The sequence below is a fragment of the Formica exsecta genome, unplaced genomic scaffold (genome assembly GCF_003651465.1).
Source record: "Formica exsecta isolate Colony F162 unplaced genomic scaffold, ASM365146v1 scaffold31, whole genome shotgun sequence".
Lineage (NCBI taxonomy): Eukaryota > Metazoa > Arthropoda > Insecta > Hymenoptera > Formicidae > Formica > Formica exsecta.
The window spans coordinates 79,611-100,152 of record NW_021850355.1 but is presented as its reverse complement, the minus strand read 5'-3'; the positions used below and the strand labels follow the sequence as shown (position 1 = coordinate 100,152).

Below are 20,542 nucleotides of genomic sequence, written 5' to 3'. Positions count from 1 at the left end.
CCGGGCGGATATAATCAGTTCGATCAAATGCGTCTGAAACATAGATCATATACGCTATCCACTTTAGCCATCCTAAGAATTTTAATTAAAAGTTTGTCCGTCTGTTTGCTTGTAAAGTAAATTTTACGTAATCGTATAACTTGCTATTTTAATGTGAGAATACCAGTTAGAATTTTTTTAATAGTTGATTAACTAACAGGTTGATCGCGTGTATGATGTGTCTTAAAAATTGCAATGATATCTAAAGAATCTTAAAAATAAATTTTGTTTTATCTTGCTAGAGAGTAATTTGATTTTATAGTGTTATATATAAAACTTTTTAAAGAATTTTTTTTTGTCTGAGATAAATTATTGGGAAATTATTAGAAGCTGTTTTAATAAATATATTTTTAGCGTTTTGGAATTAAAAAAAAAAATTCTGCTGGATTGTCACTTTTTTTTGTAATTAGAATATATATATTTAGAAGCTCTAATAATTTTTCTCTTGTTCAAATCATGATGAAGATAATGATGCTTCTCGTTAAAAACGCTTTTTGATTATCTCTATCACAATCTTCCGTAAATGTCGACGATAAAACTCGAGTTGTCAAACAATATATGTATACGCAGACAGTTTACATGTCACTTGATGAGAAGCTATATAGCGAGGGGCAGACACCGTGATCGATAATAACCGGAAGGTTTTGCAAAGGTCTGCCCGTTGCAGATGACACGACATTGACAACATTGACATTTTATCATATAAAGTGGGGTTGGAGTGGTTCTTTATATTATTCTCTTACGCGTAATATAATCAATTGATTTTTTACGAAAAATCAAGTTCGAAAAAAAATCGAATTCGAAAAAATATGGCTTGTCATCATATGGCAGCATTAAATTTAAAAAATTTTAATTTTAATTTTTAAGAATGATTACATGTGGAAATGAAAGTTATACTTTTAGAATAGAAAGTATGTACATTAATTTCACAAGAAGAAACTTTCGAGCTGTTTTAAAATTTATTATTTCTATCGATTTTTATATTGACGTCAAAATATATTGAAAAGATAAAAAACGAATGTAATTTTGAAGATTTATCGAGATTTTAACAAGTGCATCGTAAATTGATAATTCTGCTTTTATAATTTTTTTAAAGATGACGCGAAAAAAGAATTTTGTGATGGGGATTTATTCATTCTGCTAACAATAAATATATATATTCTTACATAATCGAGAATAATTTTTCTCCAAGGTATATTAGAGTGAAATCGATTTGTGCGATATAATTACGTGAATAATAATTCGCGCGATTAAAATTTACCATTGAATCTGAATCAAGGGCGTTGCTACAAAACAATTGCGGCATACATTTTTCACATATCGTCAGCGTGTCGGTTTCGAAATGCCAATTGGTTGTCCCAGACCGAGTTTTGTTAGGTCAGAAATTAAATTATTCAATAACAATGTGATGTAATATATTACGTCATGTTAAATTCATTATACACGTGAAAATCGATTGATAATTACATATGTAATGAATTTTACTGGCCAACTAAACTGTTTTTTAAAAATAATTTTTTCTCTATTTAATTTTTTTTATCAATGTCAAAGAATAATATCGTGTTACACATTATCAAATAGACAGACAAATATTGCCAATGTGATATAACAATCAAACGATAAAAATTTGAGAGTTTAAAATATAAAATAAAAGTAGTTCGTCAATAGAGGTAAAGAAAGAAAAATTTTATTACCAAATAAAATTTTATGTTTTAAAATCGTATTCAATAAATTAGATTTTATTAAAATTTACACAAGACAATTTTTTTCTCGAGTTTATATATGTTCGCGCCATTGACTTTTCTACGTATCCGCGATAACTCGAAAGGATGAAAGGCACCATACGTTTCGCTACGTTCTGTTTGTCCACGTCTGATTTCGTCGTAAGTGCCTCCTTTTCTGACGATGAGACACACGCCGCTCTCCGTTCCGCTCAGGTTTATCGTTCGTGGAAGACGCGTGACGTACTCCGCGAGAGAATTCTTGAGGTGGGCCTTATCGATTGTTTCGAAAGCCGATGTTAAACAAGGCAGGACCTCGTGTAGTCTCCGTATACGATGCTCCTCGCGGAAGATACGTGACTGCAATCGTGCGAAACGCATGTAATAATTATTTCCGTTGAGTCATTGTCTTGTAATTTTTCCATTCTGGCATTCATTCAATGTCATTTGAAAGATTATTCTTTCACACGTTTATTTCTATAAAGCAATACGCTAAAATAAATATCTAAAATTTAATAATCCATTTTTTCTTGCACATATTTTCAATAATTATTACATTTATTATAGCAATTGTTCTACCGATCTAATTGATATTTTTATATTCAAAATCAGTCGCGACTTAGTTTCTTTTATTGTCTTTTTTTACATCTTAAGATTCTAAAAGATTTATTCTTTTTTTTTACAAGAAATATATATTATGTATGTATTTTTCAATTCGTACATTATAGTATAGTTATTAATATCTCTCATTTAAATTCAATTATTTTCAACATATGTTAAAAAATAATATTAATTACATATTGCGCGGGAAAGATTTAAATTGTAAAATTGCTGTTTTTTTTTTATTGTCGTTTTCAAGAGCGCTATTAGCGTAATCGATGACGCGAATATGCAAGTTACTTCCCTTTTCCATATTAAGAATTAAAGACGATATTCGCAGAAATGATTCCGTTAACACCCAGCGCGGTATCAGCGCATCGCGGCCGCATCTTCAACGTCGGCATTCTCGTCATCGTGCGATTCTGTCGTGCGTGCATAAAGCAAATACCTCTTTATGTAAATGTCATCGATGTCACGGTCTTTACAGAAGTTACTGCGAATAAGTCAAGCGTTGCCTAACATTTGCAGTGAATAACGTATTGTTGCGAGATTAAATGCGGCAGAAGCGCAGCGTTGAAATTAATTCCCTTTTCCGGCTGAAATCTTCAAAGAATGACGAATATGCTGCTTTCCAGCCGTAAACTCTGTAAAGACGGCAAAGCGGGCAAGTAATATAATTTGCATAAAACTCTTCAATATGTCTGAAGCTACAAATGTAGCTATTAAAAATTATGCATACTAAATATAAATGGAGATTGTGTAATCGAGAAATATGGTGGCATTTCGCGCGCGCGTGTGTATGTATTAGCATAGCATACACTAGCAACAATCAGGAGAGACTATAATGTATTTTTTACCGGAAGAAGAGAAGGTTCTTTTTGAAAAGAAAGAGAAGGAGAGAAATAATTGACTATTTTTTCAAATAATCGTGAGAAACTGGATATGAGATGACATTTCAATAGTACAGGCGAAAATGCGTGAGAAAAGTTTAGGATTGTTGCGGTTAGACAGAGAAAGAATAATGATTTCATAATGACTAGATTTTATATTTTTAGCGTTTCGTGTTACGTATATTAATACTACCGCTTCTCGTCGTGTATATTATTATTTATATAATATTATGGATTATATAAATCTTCAAAATTGAACCGACATTCTCGTCGAAGGATTGAATTTGATATATTTTTCTACAAGTATTTGGTTTCATCACAAAATCAAATCACAAAATCACAAAAGCCGAGAAATTTCATAACTTAAAATTTTATATCTTTTATCATTCTTTAAAATAGTATGAGTTGTGTAGAAATAAAATACTTGTTTACTGTTACAGAAAAATAGGTTGTTATTTCTAAATTTTATATTCGTTGAATTTGCATATAAATTAAATATTGAAGTAATAAAAGAAATGTAATAAAAAAGTTTTTAAATTTATTATCTTATTATCCAATATTTCGCGAGATATTCCATTATAAATTTTTGCGAAATGTACAATTAAATCTATAATTATGCACACATTTTTGGTTATTTTTATATTGCATATTTATATTATAGACACATTTACATTTTTTTCGTGGATCAATAACTTAAAATAATTACAAAAAGTAAAATATCCAACTTTGGTTCTTGAATATATCTTGTATGCATATAATGGTTTTTTTTTTTTTACAATCCTGAAATGAAAGTTTCAACGAGATACGTTATACTTGATAAGATTTTTCGGAAGATTATCCTCGGTCGTAATTTAGTTGATTATGCGCGCTTTTTAATAAAAAAATACTATCGCTTGATTATAACGCTACCGTAAGGGCATCGCTATAATCGTAATAGGCATGTTCAACTATGACTTGTGATAATGATCGATCGGTCAATACATACGGGTCGTATCGTGGGTATTAAGGCGGAGCGAAATGGTTCCGCTCTGAAATTAAACTCTGAAAATTTTAATGAATAAATCTGATGAGTAATTAGGAGTCCCAGGAGTATATTCATTTCGTATCTTTATTAATATAATTTCATAGTAACAGAGAAAAGGAAAAAAGAAAAATTTCCTCTTAAAAAAATGCTTTTTGCGTGGCTAAAAGAAGACATTATTTAGTGGATAAAATTAACGTTATAGAAAAATTTAGATAATTATTTTGATCATCTTACACGATAGCAAATATAAACGATTGAAAATTCTGGTTATGTAAATCAAGGCGTGGAAACGATTTTGTTGCGTACCGAAGCGTAACTATGTCTATCGTTATAATTAAATTTGCGACTTACGTCGTTCATATATTCAAGAGAAGGTTCAATTTATCGAATACTTAAATGCGAGAGTCTTTCGGATTAATAAATTAAAGCACGTTTATCTAAATCGCGATAATTATATCATGTCGTACAAAGTAACTGGAATCGTCGCGAAAAATCGCTTCAAGCGTGTCCTGGATTAATTAACGATTTTTTACTCTAATTAGATTGACCGCCGGTTATCCCTATGAAGCAAGACTTTCAAGCCGTATATTAACTCTAAATAATCCGATGCGATTAGAGTATCAGCGAGACGGCCGGCGCACTTACGTGAGAAATGGTGTTGTGTAGCTAGTTATGAATGCGTTTACTTACTAAAGCGAACGTACAAGAGCGAAACTTTTTTTATTATCTTTCTTTATCTTAAATATATTTATTATTTTTTTAAATATTTATTTGTTGGAACAGTTTGAGACTCTTTAAAATAAAATAAAGAATTTTTTGCTTATTTTATGATTAAATTTTGTAAAGTTTTGATGTATTGAAGAAATTTGATACTGCAAGCAGCCGAAACGATTATTAAAGAGAATACGAAGATGTTATAAGTATCAATTAAAAAGAATTAAAAAATTTAAAAAGATTATATACAAAATATATAGAAAGATAATAGAAAAAAGCTTTCTCGATGTGACTCATTTCTCCTATCATTAAAAAATATATCTTTTATAAAATATCTATTTAATATTTAAACAACATAATCGCTTTATCAATAACATATTTGCTTATGTATCTGGCAATTTATCTAACTCTCGCGAAATTTTAAGGTCCATTTAATAAGAACGTATCATCGTGTTAACATTCTGAAGATTGTAACATGATAATTTCGATGTTATACATATTAAAAGGCCCTAACGTGCATATCTTTTTAGGCTGATCGCGATTAGTTTGTCAAAAAACCGAAAAAAAATGATGTAGTGGCTCGAGGCCGAAAATGATTGGTGACGGTTTTGTCTTAAGATGGGCCGACAGTCTAATGAGATTTCGCGGTCGACAGTAGCGTAATTAAGGGCGAAAGTGCCCCGCCGATGAAAAGCCTCTACCACCTGCCTCTCCGCGTATTTTAATGCGTTTTAGTTTACCGTTAGTTATGCTCGCGATTACTTGCTGCTCATTGGAGAAAGGTGAATGTGTCGGCATCGGAGTCAGGACGAAGAACGAGGGGAGTACGCTGGACCCCCACCTTTTGTAGCTATCAAGCAGAGTATAAATATATGTTCGCTAACCGTACAGAGCTCGTGAAACTAGCATACCGATACGCAAAAATCAGATTATATATTTAGTGACAATCGTTTCCATCGTTGTAAAAACAAGTATCTAGAGCAGTTCTATTTATTGATAAATCTGATTTTTTAAAATTAATTAAATAAAATATTATTTTTATTTATTTTTCTTAAACAAAGAGAGAGAAATAGAGAGAAATATGGCTAAATAAATATTTTAATTGTATATAACAATTGATAAATGTGCGTGTGGAATTACGTGAAAAATCTGTAATAATATTACGTTGTCGCATGTGTTTATTTTTTCCATTATTTTTGGCGAAAGGTATAAGCGGATTTTTATTCTGTTATGACATTGACCAAAGTGCCAAGGACTCTTCAGATGGAGAGTAGTTAGAGAGAAGGCTGCGATCGATCGGTCTCGAGGTATGTCAGCGACGTAGACGTATTCCAAAGCCACCCCCTCATTTACTTTCTTGTTCAAGTTATTAATTAAATTTCTATTTAAAAAAAATTAATATATTTCTTTTCTCGTAAAAGTTTATAATCTAACAAATGCAAATACCGTGGATATAATGTCAACTATCCTTGCATGTATGTAAATAAATTATAATTATCGCAATGGTTAATTAGATTATCTTTAACTGGACGATATTTATGTAGTCGTACATTTTTTTCAATCGCGTTTTCAAAGCACATATAAGTTTTTAAAAATCAATATTGACACTTGTGCAATTGATAGCGTTTAATCGAAAGATAGCTGTGCTCGATCATTATAGATTACCAAGCAAATCAGTATCATATCGTATGTGATATCGGCTTTAAAGAGATTCTATTCAATTCGATATTATATTCCGCTGAAACGTACATCCAATCTTACAGTTAAAATAAATATATGAACACAATATTGATCAAATACACATTTATAAAAATCAAATAAAAATCCAAGAAAATATATAATTGGTAATAGAGAGCGTAGCATTTTTTATCAATCGAAGTGTCCGGTAGAATATTTATTGAAAACCTCAACTGGAAAAGCTAGTTTCCTTGAGAAATCCTGACAGTCGGTCGATTGTTTCCGCTTTCGACAAGTACGTTTCACGTTCAGTTAGCAACAAGTTGTCAAACTGCATTTTGCTCTATTCGCAACTGTCGCTAACTGTTCCCAATGAAGATAGACAATGGATTACATAATGACGGTTTCTTGTACGCCTGCGTTTTTGAAATGAGTCGCGCAATTTACAGCGTGTTTATTTTTATTTCGGTTTAATTAAATTATTATACATACACAGGCACATGTATCTATTATAAAAACATATTTATTACATATTTGTATAAAGATTGTAATCCGTCGGATTATTGGTCTACCTACATTCGGAACATACCGATATTGCCAATATACATGGAGGGGATAATCTATAGCGATTCCCACGGTCTTCGGGATACTTTACACACGCGAGCATTCACGCGTCGCGACAGGACACGCAACCTTTTCAAGGTATATTTCTGGAGCATCGGTGGATGCAGGATGTGAGTGTCTTTCGTGAGCATTTTTCGAGATAAAAAGAAACGAACTTTCGCCTGGAAATTGAATGCGTTATATTTTTAGCATAGCGTTAAATTACGGTTTCATTTTTTTCAGCCTGTCTGTTTGATTGGATTTGTGATATATCTCGATGATATTTTGCACTGTATTCTGTTACGAATAAATGCGCGATTTACTAATGCGTTAACACGCGAAATAAACTCGGCTCGTAATTAATTATATTTCGCCACGCGAATAATATGTACTTTAAAAATTTGTGAAGGAATAATCGAGCGATAAAATTCAATTCGGATGCATGTCGCATGATATCTGCATGATGTAAATGAGATCAGAAATTGTAAAGGACATTTACTGCAAAATCGAGTGATAAAAATGTTTATATCATTATCGCGAAAGCAAAATCTTTGAATTGTGATACTTTAAATATTTATACACATATCCTAGGTTTAGAGTAAATAATATAGAATTACTTGAGAGTTTTTTTACTTAACATTATCATAATTATTATTTTTTATTTATTTAATATTAATCTATTTTAATTAAAACAAAATTTCGCTTAAATTTCATTGAGTCGTCTCTACATAAAAAATTTTGTTCTCTCTCTCTCTCTCTCTCTCTCTCTCTCTCTCTCTCTCTCTCTCTCTGTTGAGAAATAGGTATATCTAATTCTTAATAATTATACAATTATGCGATTTTTCGACTTTTACTTGCATTCTTTTCAATTCAAAATCAACTGCGTAACGCGTAACATATTGCCGGACATGGCCGAGAAATTCTTCTTGAAACACTTTGTAGAAGATCGTGATGCGCGAGAGATGCGGCAGATTATTCCATTCAGTCTTCCATGAGCTTTTTTTTGCCTCTCCATTCAAAGAGACTTCATTGTCGCGTTTGACATATCCTACGTTATATAGAGCAGGTGCGCGGTTTACCTGCCGCGGGCGGTACTGCTTTTTCATTTTCTCCACTTTGCTGCCTTCACGCTCTACCATCATCGTATCCTCGCTCTTTTCGTTTTCTTCCGCAGAATCTTCTTCGCCGTCGCGACTCCGTGAGAATTAATACCGCATACAAATAAAACGTTCACACGCGGATATATTTCGAACTATCGTTATTATATACGATGCAACAGTGCGATACGAATGAGAATCAGTTCAATTTATCGTACAATTTCTTAATTCAATTTTTTATTTCAGGCTGTAAAATATTCACATTTATTTTTTTGACTTATGGTAGCAAAATCTTTATCATATTTTTCTCGATTGAATATATTTTTTTTATCTTATTTTATATTTATTTTAAAATAACGAGAATTGCATTTTACATAAATATTACGTTATTTTTTCATCAAGAATAATTTTAGAAAAACGTAATACATAAATTCTCTTTTTTATGACTCTTTATAAAGTACAATAATGTGATTATTAGAATAATGTATTTTTTTATAACTGTAGAGGAAAATTAAAACAGCTTTAAAAGGAAGAAGCTTTAAAATTATTCTCAGAAATAAGATCGGAACTTTAGACACATCGTTATTATCGCTGAGTTATATAATTATGATTGAAATCGGTAAAGCTCACGGGAAGTAAATCTGGCTCTTCTCACAACTTCCTGCGACCTTTATAAACGTTTTGTTGTTCGTTTTTTTCTAAGGAAAACTGTCCGCGGAATCCCTATATTTATTTGAGCTGGTCTGGACCACCAGCAACGGTGCGATTGTTCACAAAAAGAACACTAAAGGACTTATATCTCTCTTTCTCTCATCCTCTGTATATTTTTCGAAGAATAATAGGAAAGAATAAAATTATGGACAAGGGCGACAGCGTAATTCATTTCGGTTGCGTTCTATAGAAGTTGGATTATTATTTTTAACTTGATTCAATGTTCACCGGAGGCACAATTCATTTTTTATCCGATTGTAATAACGCGTTGCAAAATATTATTTCTTTTTTTAATGTAACCACTAGAATAATATAAAAATATATTGTTCGGTAAAAAATAGAATATATTATATAAGATAAGAGATTAAAATAATATTTGCATAGAGAGAAATAAAAAAACTAATAAAGTTTATATAAAATTGTTTTAGAAAAATATTAAATTAATAAATTTATATATAAAAAAATAAGTAACTTGAAATTAATGATCAATTATGTTTTCTAATAATTTTCCTCGAATTTTTACAATATTTAAATTAAATAATCGGTATATTGTATATTTCGTGAGATTTATTTACTTAGCTAAGTACTTATCGAAGCAATTCGGATGTAAGAGAATTTTCTGATTCAGAGATCAATTCGTCAAACGAGAGATAAAATTCTGCTGTTACATGATGGCTTCCATGACAAGTCATCATCCCACGGCTGTAATGTCATGGCGGCGATAGGTCGTGGGTCAAATGACGAAACATTCGTTAGATGTGGGTGAAACTAATTTAACCTTCGCGAGCCATCAGGAAGTACTCGTGTTCCGCCGCCCGCATTAAACCAAGGATCTTTATAGAAATTCAATGATGATTGCGTATATGTTTTTTTCCGCAACAATGGTTCGAAATTTAAATGGAATGAAATAATTCATATAAAATTTATTTTCATAAGTCATAATTATTACACGTCCTAGAATTGAGCTTTATAAATTTTGACTCCGAGATATTTCACTTCCTAATTATTATGATAAAAGATACGCATATAATAAAGACAATTAAAAAATTAATAGCCGATTGTAAAAATAATTCTTCCTTTGCTTTATATAATTCGGTATCGCACTAAATCGCTTCAGTTTTTCGAATAATGAACTAATTTTATTGAAACTCAATATTCAGTCCGAGGTCGAAGACTGCAATTTTTTATATACATATATATAGAGCTCGGGAAAATCCGTCAAATAGCAAAGAAAATTTTATTTTCCGATCGTCTTGCGCATGCAAAAGAGAGAGAAAGAGAGGGAGAGCAGGAGTAGGTAAACAATATTTCCTCGTTAACGTAAGAGAGCGGAAGGAGAGCCGACATGAATTCCATCAACGAACGACGTTGCTGCAGATTCCGGGCTTCCACCCTCTAGCTAGAATCTAATCTTTCGTAGACAGGGGCGATCACGCTACACGATGGCGAAGGGTGTGTTTGAAACACCCTCCGGTTTAAAATCTCGTACGAGAGGAAAACGGAGAGCTGAGGAACATGCGTCTGGTTTAATTGCTCGTTTATCTCGTCGAGTCGTGGCATCTGCTGCAATGCCGCTGCAAATCTCTGATTAACATAATCCAAGCTGAGCAATAGCGAGCCTTCGGCGGATTATTAACATTAGCATATTTTACATTACTCGAAGCATCTGTATGACATACGTATATATGTAGCTTTGAATCTTAATTAGAATCTGATTGTTGGTAATTATTGATAACAATACATAATTCATAATTTATATACGATAAGTATTAAAGCTTTCTTGGATATCAATTTACAGATTTTATCGGAATAATTTAATTTAGTTCACTTAATGTTAATTTATACAATTAAATCAAGTTATTCTAATTTTATACATATTTACATATATAAGAGAGAGTAAACTAAATATTTATTTCAATAAATCAGTTAAATTAATTTTGAATCAAAGTTATGTATTGCTATGATGAAAAAAACGATAATTAACTCAATTTAAATATCAAATTTTTGAATAGCAGACACGTTTTTTTTGGTCAAGTAATTTGATTATGTCATTTTTTACGTTCTGCAACGTTTATGATGAAATTAATCTACTCACCGCTTATTTTAAGGTGTTTTAAGTTATCATTGCACGTGCACTCTTTGCAGAGGGAGATTTTTAACAATATGTCCCAAGTGGTATGTTTGTGCCAGGCACGTTGGCGCGCTCTATTTCCGCCTTCCTTCCTCTTTCCACTTTCTTTCCGCGCCTCTATTTCGCTTTTCTAGTTATATTCTGAACTCGCCGTCTCATGGAAAAACCAGTTTATTGCCACACGCGCACGTTCATGATGCCGAGACAAATCTGTTGCGTATCTCTTCTTGTGGACAATTTTTTTATGTGCGAATTATGTTTGTGAAATCTTGTATTTTCTCTACGCAAGATATACCGAGATTATCACATATCTGTGTTGGGTTGCGCAGATTTTATATCTCAATATCTTTATAAATATCTAATTAAATAGATTTATTTATTTAATCAAATCAAAATTCAATTATAAATCAAAATGCATCTAAGAAATGAGGAACGATTGTAATACACATAATACTAAATAATTGAATCAAATTTTGCTCAATTCTATTTGATTTCTACTCTATTAAATTTTATTTTATTTATTTTTATTTTTTCTTCATATTTATAAGGCAATAAAATATAATTCTTTAATTATATTTATTAATATTATATTTTCAATTTAATCACTGTATGTATATTGAATACAAAACGTTAGACCTTATATTCCGTCATGATTGTATGCATAGTATCGATCCATGCTTGGATAAATATCGCGCTTGTAAGATTATCTAATCTTATCATCATTAATGTACGATGTCCCAAGATCGATTGCGTCGTATAAAGTTTGATTCAGTGAATAACTTTGCTCTGATATATTCGAAATATTTTATTCGCTTCGCGAGAGAAATCTTTACGTACTTGTTGCTTTTTAATTTTCTATTTTTTTCATTTGTTTGTATAATTTATGATATTGAAAATAGTATATAAATATATTACATAAAGGATCTGTAAATTCCAATATATACTAATTCTTAAAAAACAAAAAATTAAAATTGGGAGAGGACATATCTTTATTCTAGAAATAAAAATAAAACCGTAATATGATATAATACAAGGGAACAATCAAATTGCTATCGTCTTATCGTGTAAAGTAAATTTGAAAACATCTAAATTGTCAATCATATTTTTTATATTCATTTATTATATAATTATATTATTTTTTTTAAAATTTGATAAACTGTGAAAAAGAAGATATCTTGTATCTTGAAAAAATTTTTTTAGTATGAGTTATATATTACAAGAAAGCTATGGGCAAGGAATGGAAACAATTAGACATGAATTTTTTCTTTTAGTTGAACACACACACACACACACAATTCGTAATTCTTTAAAGTTATCTGAATTTAGAATCTTGGTTCCCAATTAGATCATTTCTGATAGAATGATAATCGTAAGATGTTGACAAGACGTAATCTTATCTAAGAATCATTTAACGGCAAAAATTTTAGAACGCCGCGGAAACATCACGTAAGGACAGTCCTTGAAATATCCTGAGAGAGCCTGACATAAGAGCCGTGGGAAAGCTTTCCACGATGTAATTTCGGCCGAGTGCCTTCGCGGATTGCCTCGAAAAGAGGCAACAAACGTTGCCATCCTGGCTGGTTGCCTGACCCGCTTGGATAGCGTATCGAATGGTCGACGAACATGAAAGGATGAGAAATTGAAATCTCTTTCTCGATAGAATCGTGCGACACGAAAAGAACTCGGGCAATTTTCCACGAAGACAATTTGTTGTTCTCATTAAGATACGCGATAGTTTTATATATACTCTTTCGTATTCTGTATTTCTGGCATCTCCTCGCGAGGAGCTTCATTATCTTGTACAATAGCAGCTATTCAATATTTTTATTCAATGTATGCATAGTATTTCATTGCCGTCTTTTTAATTTAACGTTATACGCGATCCTTTCTTAAACAGAATCAATGTATTATCATTGAAAAGCAGTGAATAATTACTGATGATCTCAATGTCAATTATAAATATAGCATTGCAATATAAAATATATAATGTATAAATAATAATATATATAAAATATAACTAATAATATATATAAAAAATAATAAATAACTAAATTGAAACAATTTATGTAAAAAAAGATCATTTAAATGTTGTTTTCCTTAGGTTATTAACATAAATTATTATCTATTCATTTATTAGAACCAAAACTCATCTCAAGCTCTCTCATATGAAAAGAAATATAAACTGAATTAATGATATATATACTGAAATGTGTGTATATTACTTATTGTTAGCTTTCTCAAATGCCGATTGGTCCCCTGTGCGGGTGAAAACCCGTGATACGTCGTCTGTCGAGTGACGAAACGAGCGAGAATAATTTCTCGCGGAAACTAGCCACGAGGGGAGTAGATTAACCCCGGATACTATGTGTGTATACGCGCCCTAACGGTTACTGTTGACTCAGGCAGGACTCAGGCTGTTCGCCCGGGCAAAATGGTCGGTCGTAATTCGGCGCAAGAGGGTCGATTCACGTCATACAGCGCAACGAGATACGGCCAGCCATAGTGAACCGTCGTCGGTATTTTCTCTAATGTCTTTCTCGACTTTGACAGTTATCGCGTGGAACAGACTCGGTAAACTACGGCGACATTGATTATTTAAAAATGCGACAGCTGATCGGTATGTTTTGTTGATACGCATTGAAAGTATATCTCGTATCCTTTTCTATATCGGTAATTCTAAATTTAATTTAAATAATTTAATTCTCCTAAAATACGCGCAACTTCGAACTTAAATAATGGCTGTTGTTAAAAAATATTTAAATTTTTTTATGGAACAATTGACAGTTAATTTATCTGTAACTTGATCCTGTCTATTTAATGTCATATTATTATCGCATTTATTATTTATTTAATTTAGTATCTAATGCAATCGAAACATTTTGCCTTGAATTTTATTAGGACGTTTGATATCATCTCATGTTTCAATTGTTCCGTTAAGTTTGAATAGTATCGATTGTATCGGTGTGACAACGCAATTTAGAATGTGGGCCTACGCGTTGCCGGCACTTTTATCATTTGACTTCATGGTGCTATCTCGATAAATTATTGCCGGCTGTTCCGACGTTAAAGAATTATTACGTGCTTACGCCTCTCCGTGAAGGTGCGGTGCGTAGGATCATTCGAGATATCTCTTTTCGCTTTGAATAATGCACGCAATGCACTTGCAAGTCGCTGGTGTAAAAGCGCAGTTATATGTCTAAACTAAAGTCCATTATCAAAAAGTCTATTTTTCATGCAATAAAAATGCCATTGAATTAAATTATGATTTATTTTTTTACTGTTGTTTACATATTGAAATTTAGAGATAAAAAACGATCTAAATATATATTTTATAATTTAATAAAATTGAAAGACCTTCTCGATACACACGTATAAATGATTTTAGATGAGCGTACTTAGAATTTGATAAATAACACATAGGAAGGTCGATGGGAGAGTCAAATATCCGAGATCCATTCGTCTATAGAGATTGGCATGCTTGGGATTCTCAGTCACGGAGAAAATGAAAATCGATCTTTCACTACATTCCGTGATCGTTTATTTTATCGATTAAATTGATCCTATCAAGAAACTCATAATCATAACCATAACCGTAAGTTAATATCTTCTCATCGACGCGCAAATTTCCCATGCTGCCTAGAGCTCTCTCCTCGTTGTCATCGATGGTGCGCCGTCTCGTTGATATTCGAAGCCATGGTGTGCGTCGTCGGCAGAAAAGTATCTGATCGATATCAAGCGTGAACGCGGCGCGCGCGCGGCTGATTGGAATATTAATGACGAGGATGAACGTGAAAGAACGGGGATTATCCGTAGAATTGGAGTGAACTTTTATCTGCAATATATAGTTGAACGCTTTATACATATATATTTTTATTAACTCTGCAATATTATATTTTAATCATGTTTTTATATTACAAAATAAAAGTACAACACAAAATTGTTAACAAAAAATGATTTTTAAGTTTATGGCGTTTTAGATTTTTTATTTTTTATAGGTATAAAAGAGCTTATATTTTTATGAATATTATTAACTTACTAATATTTACAGAAAATTATGAAAATTTTATATTTATAAATTTTATTATAAATATTAAATATTATATATAAATTTAAAATTCTATTTTTTTGTCATATAATTAATTTTAATACATACTGTTTTGTATTTTATATAATAAATTTAAAAAATACATTTTTTACTATAGTCAATTTCTATAATATAATAGCAGTAATTCATATTTACGATTATACACATTTAATCATCCCGTAGAGTATAGTTAATTAGGTATAATTTCATAATGTTTCGCTCATCACCATCAATCATTAGATCTCATGAATCTTTGAGGAATCATACACCATCATCAAAATACGTTACACGCGCGTTCGCTGTTACAAAGTTAAATTTCAAGAGTTAATATACAACGACCGCGAGAAATAACGATCTCGTCGATAGCAGTCATCGACCTACCTCTATGTTGCCAGCAAAGTTCCCGCGATATGTACGTATGTATATGTATTACCTGCCGTAAAATCTAAAAAGTCTTTTACCGATTTATATATGCGGTTCGCGGCTCAACAGTTGGACGGTTACCAGCTGCAATCTCTTTCTCTCGTGTAGTCTCGAAAGTATTTATTACCGCGCGTATAACCAACGTACTCGTACACTACTTCGCGAGTGCCAGACTTGGATTCTGGATTCTCTTATTTACTGCTCGCGAACATCGCGAAAAATACGACCGAAACGCGGCGTCGTTTATCTTCTGCAGGTGGTGTCCTTCAACTACTGTTCCGCAGAACAGCCGTGTTTCGCGAGCACTCTTTGAATGTTCCGTTATATTTTTAACGCTAACAAATATTTTTTCTCTCCTGTAGAGAGAGAAAGAGAGAGAGAGAAAGAATATTCTCAAAATTTCGTTATACATAATTGATAGAATTTTGATTTTTCAAAGATATTGATTTTTATCTTTTAGAACAAAGTTTTCGCAATGTTTTTCGTTTATAAATCCCGTAATGTGATAAATGTTATATCTGTACCGCTTATATAGTTCCAGCCAATTAAATATTACTCATTTCATTCTCTGATAAATGCATAATAATCCATTTGCGCACTTCCATCGTTTTGCATCGCATTTTGAATGTCTAGTTATCATTACGCATGACAATGGTATCGTTTAAATTAAAATTAATCGAACCACGATAACAGCATATTTACTTCATAATAGCTTCATTGCAGGTTTAAAACTGTTTATAATGTAGACGTATTTGGATTCATCAATTTTGCATATGTAAATATTGGTAAAACTTTAAATTGTCAATTCTATAAAAAAGGAGATTATTTAAGAATATTTAATTAATTAATAATATATGCATGTTCCATTTTTCAAACCTTCCTTGATTTCGCAAATGTATTGTGCATGTAATATAATATATCCGCTATTGTGTACGATATATTGATAAACCATGAAAATTTTTTATTAAATATGAATAATTTTTTATTAAATTTGGATAAATTCTTTATTTTAATTAGCATTATTAAAATTTTATCATGTAATTACACATTTGAGGATAGAATTTAATTAAAAAGATTCTTTTTTACAACTTTTGATTAATTTTGAAATATTTGCTGCACGCTAAAAGAAAATCGCAAAATAAAGAAATCGCATATTGAAGAACTCCAAACTTGTTATTTTCGTCTACGAAGGAGATAGTAGAGAACCGATTCTATCGAATTATCTGTCGATACCCTTCGATTTCACGATTCGTCGATCTCCTCGCCGGAAGCGGGAGAGTTCGATTAACCGGAAATTCTGTGAGGGCTAAATCGTTTTGGTGTGTAGTGGATATCTGCCCGTCCTTTACTCGAAATGCCTGCGGTTTGTTTGATTCTAGTTAATTTGTGACGTTAGAATCATTAGAATGCTTAATCATTTGTGCGTATTATGCAAATTACATTCAGTTACATGAAAAATTTTCTAATGAATGATCATACTTGATATGTGTGTGTGCTCTCCTGAGAGTTTCTATTACTGTCAATTTTTTTTGCTTTTTTTCTTTTTGTTAATTTGCTATAGTATATAAAGGGATTTCGCGATATAATGTTGAGAAATTTAAATCTAGAGATATTTTAAGCAAAATGTGCAGCGTATTACATGCACCGTTTATATTTTTCAACACAGTTGTACGAAAAATTATAAATGAGCTTGATGCATTTATCTGAAAAATTATGTCTCCGTTAAATGTGTCGTTCAATTTATTAGCAGTTGTGTTTATACGTATTTGTTCTCTCGACAAAGTTTCTCAGAGATTCGAAAGAATAAATAACGAGCAGACATACTTCCGCGGAGACTTTGAAACCAGAGACGTTTTAAAAATGAAGGCGCATTGGTCCGATTAACAACGATCCGTCGTGATTCTTGTGGTTCAAGATGAAGACCAGATCTCGTCATGCTCGGGAAGCTTCCGAAATTTTGAATAGACCGCTCGTTTGTTTCCACTTCGAAGCTTTTTATTACGGGTAAAGTGCTCTTGATCTTAAAGTAAGGAATCACGTACAGGGAGGCTCGTAAAAGTTACACGCGCTACTTAAGAGGAGAGTGCACTTGAAAATAACTAAAATTCTTTTTATTTAAAGAAAAGATAATATTTCCTAAACACACACACACACACACACACATTTTGTATTATATAAAATGATTTTTAATTATGTCTAAATATTAAAAAAATATATATTAAATGTATAAGAATGGCGTCGAAATCTTTGAAACGCTCTCTTATATTATAAAAACATGTTTTTCAACCTTTATATATCTTTTTTTCCATTCTCTAGCCCAAAAATCACTGGCCTAATTTTTATCATTTTTTATTCTATTCAATAAACTATGATTTAAGAATGACCGGTTTAAAGAAATAATTTTATAAAAAAGTAAGAACGAATAAAGTCGTCACAGAAGTTGATTTTGTGCAAATTATAATGATTGCACTCATTTCTTAAGAGATTAATCTTTTCCAATTTTTTTGTGTAGAATTATTACCAAAACATCAAAACAAACGAAAATTGAAATTTTCTGTAGACTTTTAATAATAATATTACCAATATATACACATTATATACAGCATTGATATCGAGATTAATATCGATAGGCAAAGTTGATACGAGTTTTTAGTATCATATTGAAATTATCAAAGGAATGCGAGCGGGCAGAAACTGGATAAAAACGATGCAACCCGGGAGAGAAAGATCTCAGCGAAGATAAAAAGCCAACGGAAACAGCAATGGAATCGATACGGCGATGGCGCATCATCGCCATATGAGGATCACGCCGAGATCGCTGCAACGATTCTTATGAATGCAATCCTTATACTCTTTCGAGAGATGTGACAGCTGACAAGCAGCGTCAGATCCATCTACAGCGCGATTTTAATGGAACATCCATCTTGATTTTACACTCGATGCCTCTCGATCGATGCGATTGACACTCCGGCGACATTTGAGCGTCTTTGCAAAGTACTGCCAGCCTTCTGTTCGCTTGCATTCCGCCGATGCACTTGCAGATTATGTTGAAACGTCCTTACAATGATCGGTGTATTTAATCTGATTATAGAAAAGTTGGAGATTGCTTGAAATAGTACTCTTTGCAAGGAATATTTTCTCTTTCTATTATTTACTTTCTAATGATAAAACAAATTATGTATTTCTTCTTTTATGCAAATATGCATATATTTTTATATAGTAGTTATTTGTATAAGACAAATAATTATAATTAAAAATGCACTTGTATGTGTATCTAGAATATCTTAAAATTAAAATCCATTAAATTATAGACAGTTTTATGACAATTATCGAATTATATACAACAAAATTATACGCGTTTTTACCATATTGTGTGCAGTCGTAAAACAATATACGTATAAGAATCGCCGGAAGTCGTACTCTTATTAAGCTCTCTCATTGTCAGAATGCAACGGGTTTAAATATACCCGTGCATATGTCATACACAGGCATTATACCATAACGCATTCGGGAGCGCGCCATCGATAATTTGAGGGAGGATTCGCGCGCGAACAAAAGGTAACGCGGAATATGCATCCGGCAGGTATGCATCCGCGTGAGGTTTCCATTTCCTATTCGGTTATTCGCAAATGTCATCGATCGTTCAACTGGATGCGTTTAATATACATGACGGAATGAAAATGCGATAGGGGAGCGTGAATATTTACCTTCGCGTCGCGCGCAATCTACGCTTGTATCGAAAAAAAAGGGGATTCGATTCCATCTTCGTATCGGATTACATGTCTATCTAAATTATTTATAACGTATCATTTACGTTAAAGATATAGAGCGACTATATAAAATATGAAAAAATACTTGGCGTATAAAAAAAAAGCAATTGAACAAATTATTGCGTGAAACTTTAAAAAAAGAATATTATGAAGGAGTAAAAAAGTCGATGAAATTTTACAGGCTTAAAATATTAGTAAAAACTGATAGATACTATTCATACAAATATATAATATATAAATATATAGTATATAAATGTTTGATTTGTAAAATTTAGAGTGGCTTCAAAATAATATTTAAGTATTTAAACATCGAGATTCTATAAACAGGATTAAGTTATTTGCATCACAATATACTTCGTCGTTTATTTCATTCTATATTTACTAGGATATTTGACCAAACTCTTTGGATTTTTTCTGGGGATTTATTAACACCGGTTTAGTGATATGAATGACCAAGCCTTTAAAAGTGCTCAGGAAACATATTGTCCTTCGTCTCCTCGAGGATTTGAGGTTCTTTTGCTTTTTTTTACGTCCGAGTCATCGCCGTCTCAAGGCGTTTAAAATCCGCAACGAAGAGACGACAATGCGTGTAATACAAGACACACGTGGGTGGCCGCTGTATAGCTCTTGAGAGATTTCTATAACAACTGCTTTCAGGATACTGCGATTTTCTGTGGAAGTTGCAATAGTACTATTGGAATCTTTTATTGGACTAGCACTTCGTTCTGGAAAAATTGAATGAAAAAAGTGGAAAGTGTGACTAAGAATATGAAGAGAGAGAAATATAAAAGATCTGTTAGATTATATTAATTAAATATTTATTTAAAAATATTACAATTTTTTTCGTCTTAAGGGGGCATACCCGTTTGAACTCTCGAAAAATGAGTATATTTTCTAGATTTTTTTTTGAAGCGCAACAACTTTATAAAAACTTTTTATTTTTTTATAATATTAATATAATATTATTAAATACCTAAATAAAAATTTTCAGCTTACAAAAAATTTTTTTTTTAAAGTTATGCGAATATTTGCAGATTTATATTTTCATGCACGATGTG

General features: G+C 31.7%; 1 protein-coding gene across 2 annotated transcripts in view; it reads left to right on the top strand.

The window, feature by feature from the left end:
• LOC115237807 (breast cancer anti-estrogen resistance protein 1) overlaps positions 1–20,542 on the top strand; it is a 64,135-nt gene that overhangs the window by 1,367 nt on the left and 42,226 nt on the right. The window lies entirely within an intron of this gene.